This window comes from Arachis ipaensis, chromosome B6 (genome assembly GCF_059453495.1).
Source record: "Arachis ipaensis isolate K30076 ecotype BB chromosome B6, ASM5945349v1, whole genome shotgun sequence".
NCBI classification, from domain to species: Eukaryota; Viridiplantae; Streptophyta; class Magnoliopsida; order Fabales; family Fabaceae; genus Arachis; species Arachis ipaensis.
In genome coordinates, this window is record NC_142441.1 from 89,459,038 (window position 1) to 89,468,339 (window position 9,302).

The 9,302-nt window shown below is 41.9% G+C and overlaps 1 non-coding gene across 1 annotated transcript; it reads left to right on the plus strand.

Moving 5' to 3' along the window:
• The first annotated feature begins 8,494 nt into the window (after positions 1-8,494).
• Positions 8,495-8,602, plus strand: LOC148561702 (small nucleolar RNA R71). The gene has a single exon (XR_015887476.1). It is a non-coding gene; the product is annotated as a small nucleolar RNA R71 (small nucleolar RNA).
• The last annotated feature ends 700 nt before the right edge of the window (positions 8,603-9,302 follow it).

The window sequence follows — 9,302 nt, forward strand, 5'->3', positions numbered from 1 at the left end:
CTTGCACTATAGAACTTCTACCCGCTGTGGCTGAAGGATGAGGCAGAGTGGGGGACATAGATGTTTGTAGTTTCCCTCATTTGTTTCAACATAGTTAAGTTTTACCATGTTGATCGGGTAAAACGCCAGTTTCGTGGTGAGCACCCAGTGCCAGGGGCCTCAGTCAATGTCAATAGGTTCTTTACCACCACGGGATGGGGCGAGGACATGTGGTGGCCTACCAAGCTTCGGGCGTGGTATGATCATTTTAGGGCTCAGTAAACACAACCTCTTGCTTGTCTACCGGATGCATGTAAGGACCCCATTCGACATTTGCAGCGGCATAGACGGCAAGCACATGACAACAGGCAAAATGGAGTGACTGAAAAAGGCCACAGTCACACATGCTTGCCGTCAACCAAACACGGAATGAACGTTGTGACTAACCCTCGAAAGGCTCTAACTCCTCAACCATAAACACTAAAGCCCGACTGTCGCAATAAGTAGTGCAAATCATTGAGACCCCTTCTCTATTCTTCTCAATAGTAGCATTCAACCATTGAAAAAATTGATTCCTCGCCCCCAGTTGTGTCTGTGCCTCCCTTCCCTTCCAGATGAACAACTGCTGCAACCTCTCATAGGTGTATCACACAATAGCTGAAATCGGTAAAAAACGTGTACCCTTAACTACTGCATTCATGCACTCGGAGAGGTTCGTTCTCATGTGGCCAAATTTGCGACCACCATCACGTGTTGTAGTAAGATATCTTTGTTGAACCTACCAGCCCAGTCCACCATCTCTCGCGACAAACCTCTTAAGGCATTCATGTACCACTTGAACCCAACCTTGCTTGGACTATAAGTGGCTTTTATGAGATATCACTTTTCCTCGGCAGGTTTGAAATGAGACATAAAGTTTGCCGCCATTTGCCTGACATAATAACCATGAAATGCTCTAGGAGGTTGCCAACCACTATTATCGGCTCTCAGTGCAGCCTTGATAGCGTGGGATCTATAAGAAATAATTAATAGACCATCTTGTGGGGTCATATGTCGCCTAAGGATAGTAAAAAAGAAAGACCAGGACTCCGTAGTCTCAGACTCAAAAATTGCAATGGCTATCGGAAGGATATTGCTGTTATCATCTTGTGCCACTGCAATAAGCAAAACTCCACCATATTTTCCATATAGATGCGTTCCATCGACAGAGACGAACGGCTTGCAATGCTTGATAGCCTCCCCACAGGTAGGGAATGTCTAAAATACTTTACCAAACATGTTATAGTCACCCACCAAAAGGTTCCCATCATAGTATGGTACAGACCTGAACTCACATATCGTCCCGGGACAATAACTCTGTAGTGCTTACAACAATCTCGGCACCTTATTGTATGACTCCTCCCGATCACTATATATCTGTGCAATAGTCTTTTGCTTTGCCATCTAGACCTTTCTGTATGAGACTTTGAAGTGATAGATTTGCCTAACTGCAACTTCTAGAATAGGGATGTTGACGGATGGGTTGGATTGTATCAACGACAGAATGAACAACAAATGAGGCTGCTGTCCAACTTTCGATGGTCCACGAACATAGTGGGTGTGGTGCTAACCACGTGTGCGCTCCTCCAACCCTACGCACCTCCCTAACGAAATAACACATACATGGTTGGCATTTAATACAAATATAATAATCACAAATGAGAAAATACTCCACAGTTAAACTTGAACTTACCAATATCCAAGATTTTGTCGGAGGGCAACACGGAGACTCCAAGGGTAGGCTGCTGCATATTATCGGCAATACATGGTACTTTAACCGATCCGACTCTACAACTCGGTACTCAACACTTTTGCGAATGTTATAATTCTTCACACCCTGTATTACTGCATCTCTGCTTTTGAACTTGTGGCCTGGTGCACGAAATTGTGATCTCAGGTAACGGCGTCAAAAACTCTGTACGCACGTCTTAATAAAATCATTTGTCATTCACAACTTCGCACAACTAACCAGCAAGTGCACTGGGTCGTCCAAGTAATAAACCTTACGCGAGTAAGGGTCGATCCCACGGAGATTGTTGGTATGAAGCAAGCTATGGTCATCTTGTAAATCTCAGTCAGGCAGATATAGAATGGTTATGGAGTTTTCGAATATTAATAATAAAATAGGGATAGAGATACTTATGTAAATCCTTGGTGAGAATTTCAGATAAATGCATGGAGATGCTTTCATCCCTCTAAACCTCTGCTTTCCTGCTGTCTTCATCCAATCAGTCTTACTCCTTTCTATGGCTGGCTTTATGTAAGGACATCACCGTTGTCAATGGCTACTTTTGATCCTCTCTGGAAAATGGTCTGATGCGCTGTCACTGCATGGCTAATCGTCTGGAGGCGTCACCCTTGCCAATGGCTGCATCCTATCCTCTTGTGAAAATGGTCCAAATGCTCTGTCACAGCACGGCTAATCATCTGAGGTTCTCGATCATACTGGAATAGGATTCACCCTCCTTTTGCGTTTGTCACTACGCCCAGCACTCGCGAGTATGAAGTTCGTCACAGTCATTCAATCCCAGAGTCCTACTCGGAATACCACAGATAAGGTTTAGACTTTCCGGACTCTCATGAATGCCGCCATCAATCTAGCTTATACCACGAAGATTCTGATTAAGAGATCCAAGAGATACTCATTCAATCTAAGGTTGAACGGAAGTGGTTGTCAGGCACGCGTTCGTGGGAGAATGATGATGATTGTCACGTTCATCACATTCATGTTGAAGTGCGAATGAATATCTTAGAAGCGGAATAAGTTGAATTGAATAGAAAAATAGTAGTACTTTGCATTAATTCATGAGGAACAGCAGAGCTCCACACCTTAATCTATGGAGTGCAGAAACTCTACCGTTTGAAAATACATAAGTGAATATAAGGTAAGCATGGCCGAGTGGCCAGCCTCCCATGGAGGTCTAGAGATCTAAATATGATCAAAAGATGTCTAATACAATAGTGAAAAGTCCTATTTATACTAGACTAGCTACTAGGGTTTACAAGAATAAGTAATTGATGCATAAATCCACTTCTGGGGCCCACTTGGTGTGTGCTTGGGCTGAGCTTGAATGTTACACGTGCAGAGGCTCTTTCTGGAGTTGAACGCCAGGTTGTAACGTATTTCTGGCGTTCAACTCTGGTTCGTGACGTGTTTCTGGCGTTTAACTCCAGACAACAGCGTAGAACTGGTGTTCAACACCCTTTTACGTTGTCTAAACTCCACCAAAGTATGGACTATTATATATTTCTGGAAAGCTCTGGATGTCTACTTTCCAACACAATTTGAAGCGCGCCATTTTGAGTTCTGTAGCTCTAGAAAATCCACTTTGAGTGCAGGAAGGTCAGAATCCAACAGCATCAGCAGTCCTTCTTCAACCTCTGAATCTGATTTTTGCTCAAGACCGTCAATTTCAGCCAGAAAATACCTGAAATTACAGAAAAACACACAAACTCATAGTAAAGTCCAGAAATGTGAATTTAGCATAAAAACTAATAAAAACATCCCTAAAAGTAACTAGATTCTACTAAAAACATACTAAAAACTATGCCAAAAAGTGTATAAATTATCCGCTCATCACAACACCAAACTTAAATTGTTGCTTGTCCCCAAGCAACTGAAAATCAAATAGGATAAAAAGAAGAGAATATACTATAAATTCCAAACTATCAATGAAACATAGCTCCAATCAGATGAGCGGGACTTGTAGCTTTTTGCCTCTTGAATAGTTTTGGCATCTCACTTTATCCATTGAGGTTCAGAATGATTGGCATCTATAGGAACTCAGAGTTCAGATAGTGTTATTGATTCTCCTAGTTCAGTATGTTGATTCTTGAACACAGCTAATTTATGAGTCTTGGCCGTGGCCCTAAGCACTTTGTTTTCCAGTATTACCACCGGATACATAAATGCCACAGACACATAACTGGGTGAACCTTTTCAGATTGTGACTCAGCTTTGCTAAAGTCCCCAATTAGAGGTGTCCAGGGTTCTTAAGCACACTCTTTTTTTTTTTTTGCTTTGGTCCTTGACTTTAACCGCTCAGTCTCAAGTTTTCACTTGACACCTTCACGCCACAAGTACATGGTTAGGGACAGCTTGGTTTAGCCACTTAGGCCAGGATTTTATTCCTTTAGGCCCTCCTATCCACTGATGCTCAAAGCCTTGGGATCCTTTTTATTACCCTTGCCTTTTGGTTTTAAGGTCTATTGGCTTTTTGCTCTTGCCTTTTGGTTTTAAGAGCTTTTGGCTTTTTCTACTTGCTTTTTCTTTTTTTCTATTTTTTTCGCTATTTTTTTCTTTTTTTTTTTTCTGCAAGCTCTTGTATTCACTGCTTTTTCTTGCTTCAAGAATCATTTTTATGATTTTTTATATTATCAAATAACATGTCTCCTTATCATCATTCTTTCAAGAGCCAACATATTTAACATTCTTAAACAACAACTTCAAAAGACATATGCACTGTTCAAGCATTCATTCAGAAAACAAGAAGCATTGTCACCACATCAATATAATTAAACTAAGTTCAAGGATAAATCCAAAAATCATGTACTTCTTGTTCTTTTGAATTAAAACATTTTTCATTTAAGAGAGGTGATGGATTCATAGGACATTTATAACCTTAAGACAAAGTTACTAAATACTAATGATCATGTAATAAGACACAAACTTAGATAAGCACTTATCATAGAAAACGAAAAATAGAGAATGAAAGAACAAGGAATGAGTCCACCTTAGTGATGGTGGCGTTTCCTTCTTGAGGAACCAATGATGTCCTTGAGCTCTTCTATGTCTCTTCCTTGTCTTTGTTGCTCCTCCCTCATTGCTTTTTGATCTTCTCTAATTTCATGAAGGATGATGGAGTGCTCTTGATGTTCCACCCTTAGTTGTCCCATGTTGGAACTTAATTCTCCTAGGGAGGTGTTGATTTTCTCCCAATAGTTTTGTGGAGGAAAATGCATTTGAGGCATCTCCGGGATCTCATGGTGATGAGCTTCATGCGTCTCTTGAGATCCATGAATGGGCTCTCTTGCTTGCTCCATCCTTTTCTTAGTGATGGGCTTCTCTTCCTCAATAGGAATGTCTCCTTCTATGAAAGTTTCAACTGAGTAACATAGATGGCAAATAAGATGAGGAAAAGCTAGCCTTGCCCCAGGAGAGGGCTTTTCGGCTATTTTATAGAGTTCAAGGGAGATGACTTCATGAACTTCTACTTCTTCTCCAATCATGATGCTATGGATCATGATGGCCCGATCCACAGTAACTTCAGATTGGTTGCTAGTGGGGATGATGGAGCGTTGGATGAACTCCAACCATCCTCTAGCCCAGGCTTAAGGTCCAGTCTTCTTAATTGAACTGGCTTGCCTTTGGAGTCAATCTTCCATTGAGCTCCTTCCACACATATGTCCATGAGGACTTGGTCCAACCTTTGATTAAAGTTGACCCTTCTAGTGTAGGGGCGTGCATCTCCTTGCTTCATGGGCAAGTTAAACGCTAACCTCACGTTTTCCGGACTAAAATCTAAGTATTTCCCCCGAACCATTGTGAGATAATTCTTTGGGTTCGGGTTCTTACTTTGATCATGGTTTCTAGTGATCCATGCGTTGGCATAGAACTCTTGAACCGTTAGGATGCCGACTTGTTAGATGGGGTTTGTTAGAACTTCCCAACCTCTTCTTTGGATTTCATGTCGGATCTCCGGATACTCATTTCTCTTGAGCTTGAAAGGGACCTCGGGGATCACCTTCTTCTTGGCCACAACATCATAGAAGTGGTCTTGATGAGCTTTGGAGATGAATCTTTCCATCTCTCATGACTCGGAGGTGGAAGTTTTTGTCTTCCCTTTCCCTTTTTTAGAGGATTCTCCGGTCTTGGGTGCCATCAATGGTAATGGAAAAACAAAAAGCTTATGCTTTTACCACACCAAACTTAGAATTTTGCTCGCCCTCGAGCAAGAGAAAAAGGAATAGATGAAGAAGAAGAAGAAATGGAGGAGAGGGAGAGAGAGATGTGTTTCGGCCAAGAAGGGGAAGAGAGGGTTGTGTTGTGTGAAAATGAGGAAGAATGGAGGGCTATATATAGGGAAGGGAGGGGGGTAAGGTTCGGCCATAAGGGTGGGTGGATGTGAGTGGTGAAGTGGTGATAGGGAAGAGAGATTAAGGTGATTGGTGAAGAGTTTTGGGGAAGAGTGTTTATTGGGAAGAGAGGATGAACATTGAGAAGAGGGAAGAGAGTGAGTGGTGGTATGTGGGGATCCTGTGGGGTCCACAGATGCTGAGATGATCCTGTGGGGTCCACAGATCCTGAGGTGTCAAGGAATTGCATCCCTGCACCAATTAGGCATGTAAAATGCCCTTGCATGCAATTCTGGCGTTTAAACGCCGAACTGATGCTTGTTCTGGGCGTTCAACACCCAGATGCAGCATATTTCTGGCGTTAAACGCCAGCCAGATGCTTGTTTCTGGCGTTCAGCGCCAGCTCTTTTTCACTGTGCATTTCTGGCATCTGAACGCCAGGATGCTGCTTGTTTCTGGTGTTCAACGCCAGAAACATGCTCTGTTCTGGCGTTGAACGCTAGACAGATACTCCTTACTGGCGTTTAAACGCCAGTGAGATCCTCCTCCAGGGTGTGATTTTTCTTCTGCTGTTTTTTATTCCGTTTTCAATTTTTATATTTATTTTGTGACTCCACATGATCATGAACCTAATAAAACATGAAATAACAATAAAAATAAAATTAGATAAATAAAAATTGGGTTGCCTCCCAACAAGCGCTTCTTTAATGTCAATAGCTTGACAGTGGGTTCTCATGGAGCCTCACAGATGTTCAGAGCATTGTTGAGACTCCCCAACACCAAACTTAGAGTTTGGATATGGGAGTTCAACACCAAACTTAGAGTTTGACTGTGGGGGCTCTGGTTGACTCTGTTTTGAGAGAAGCTTACTGTGCCTCTTTTCCATGTTTACAGAAGGATGTCCTTGAGTTTTAAACTCAAGGGAGTCCTCATTCAATTGAAGGACTAGTTCGCCTCTGTCAACATCAATTATAGCTCTTGCTGTGGCTAGGAAAGGTCTTTCAAGGATGATAGATTCATCCTCATCCTTCCCAGTATCTAGGACTATTAAATCAGCAGGGATGTAAAGGCCTTCAAGCTTTACTAACACGTCCTCTACTTGTCCATAAGCCTGTTTTCTTGAATTGTCTGCCATCTCTAATGAGATTTTAGCAGCTTGCAACTCAAAGATTCCCAGTTTCTCTATTACAGAGAGGGGCATGAGGTTTATCCCTGAACCAAGGTCACACAGAGCCTTTTCAAAGATCATGTTGCCTATGGTACAAGGTATTAAGAACTTTCCAGAATCCTGTCTCTTCTGAGGCAATGTCAGTTGATCCAGATCACTTAGTTCATTGGTGAACAAGGGAGGTTCATCTTCCCAAGTCTCAATACCAAATAATTTGGCATTCAGCTTCATGATTGCACCAAGGTACTTGGTAACTTGCTCCTTAGTAACATCCTCATTCTCTTCAGAAGAGGAATACTCATCAGAGCTCATGAATGGCATAAGGAGGTTTAATGGAGTCTCTATGGTCTCTAGATGAGTCTCAGATTCCTTTGGTTCCTCAGAGGGAGACTCCTTATTGATCACTGGACGTCCCAGGAGGTCTTCCTCCTTGGGATTCACGTCCTCCTCCTCCTTTGTGGTTTCGGCCATGATGGTCATTTCAATGGCCTTGCACTCTCCTTTTGGATTTTCTTCTGTATTGCTTGGGAGAGTACTAGGAGGGATTTTAGTAACTCTTTTACTCAGCTGGCCCACTTGTGCCTCCAAATTTCTAATGGAGGACCTTGTTTCATTCATGAAACTTACAGTGGCCTTAGATAGATCAGAGACTAAGTTTGCTAAATTAGAGGTATTTTGTTCAGAGTTCTCTGTCTGTTGCTGAGTGGATGATGGAAAAGGTTTACTATTGTTAAACCTGTTTCTTCCACCATTATTAAAGCCTTGTTGAGGCTTTTGATGATCCTTCCATGAGAGATTTGGTTGATTTCTCCATGAGGGATTATAGGTGTTTCCATATGGTTCACCCATGTAATTCACCTCTGCTATTGCAGGGTTCTCAGGATCATAAGCTTCTTCTTCATAAGCTGCCTCTTGAGTACTGTTGGATGCAGCTTGCATTCCATTCAGACTCTGAGAAATCATATTGACTTGCTGAGTCAATATTTTATTCCGAGCCAATATGGCATTCAGAGTATCAATTTCAAGAACTCCCTTCTTCTGAGGCATCCCATTACTCACAGGATTTCTCTCAGAAGTGTACATGAACTGGTTATTAGCAACCATGTCAATGAGTTCTTGAGCTTCTGCAGGCGTTTTCTTTAGGTGAATGGATCCACCTGCAGAAGTATCCAATGACATCTTAGCTAATTCAGACAGACCATCATAGAATATATCCAGGATGGTCCATTCTGAAAGCATGTCAGAAGGACACTTTTTGGTCAGTTGCTTGTATCTCTCCCAAGCTTCATAGAGGGATTCACCTTCTTTCTGTCTGAAGGTTTGAACATCCACTCTAAGTTTACTAAGCTTTTGAGGAGGAAAGAACTTGGCTAAGAAAGCTGTGACCAGCTTATCCCAAGAGTTCAGGCTATCTTTGGGCTGAGAGTCCAACCACACTCTAGCTCTGTCTCTTACAGCAAAAGGGAAAAGCATGAGCCTGTAGACTTCAGGATCTACTCCATTAGTCTTAACAGTATCACAGATCTGCAAAAATTCAGTTAAAAACTGAAAAGGATCTTCAGATAGAAGTCCGTGAAACTTGCAGTTCTGCTGCATCATAGAAACTAGTTGAGGCTTCAGCTCAAAGTTGTTTGCTCCAATGGTAGGGATGGAGATGCTTCTTCCATGTAAATTGGAATTAGGTGCAGTAAAGTCACCAAGCATCCTCCTTGCATTATTATTATTTTCGGCTGCCATCTCCTTTTCCTGTTCGAAAATTTCTGTAAGGTTGTCTGCTGGATTGTTGTAATTTAGCCTCTCTTAGTTTTCTCTTCAGAGTCCTTTCAGGTTCTGGATCTGCTTCAACAAGAATATTCTTGTCCTTGCTCCTGCTCATATGAAAAAGAGGGAACAGAAAAATAATAATAATACGGATCTTTTTTACCCAGGTATAGATGTTCCCTTATGTGAGTAGAAGAAAAGAAGAAGAGAAAATCTGAACTCAAAGAGAGAGAGAGAGTTCGGATTTTTGGTGAGTGAAGAAGAGATGTTAGTAAATAAA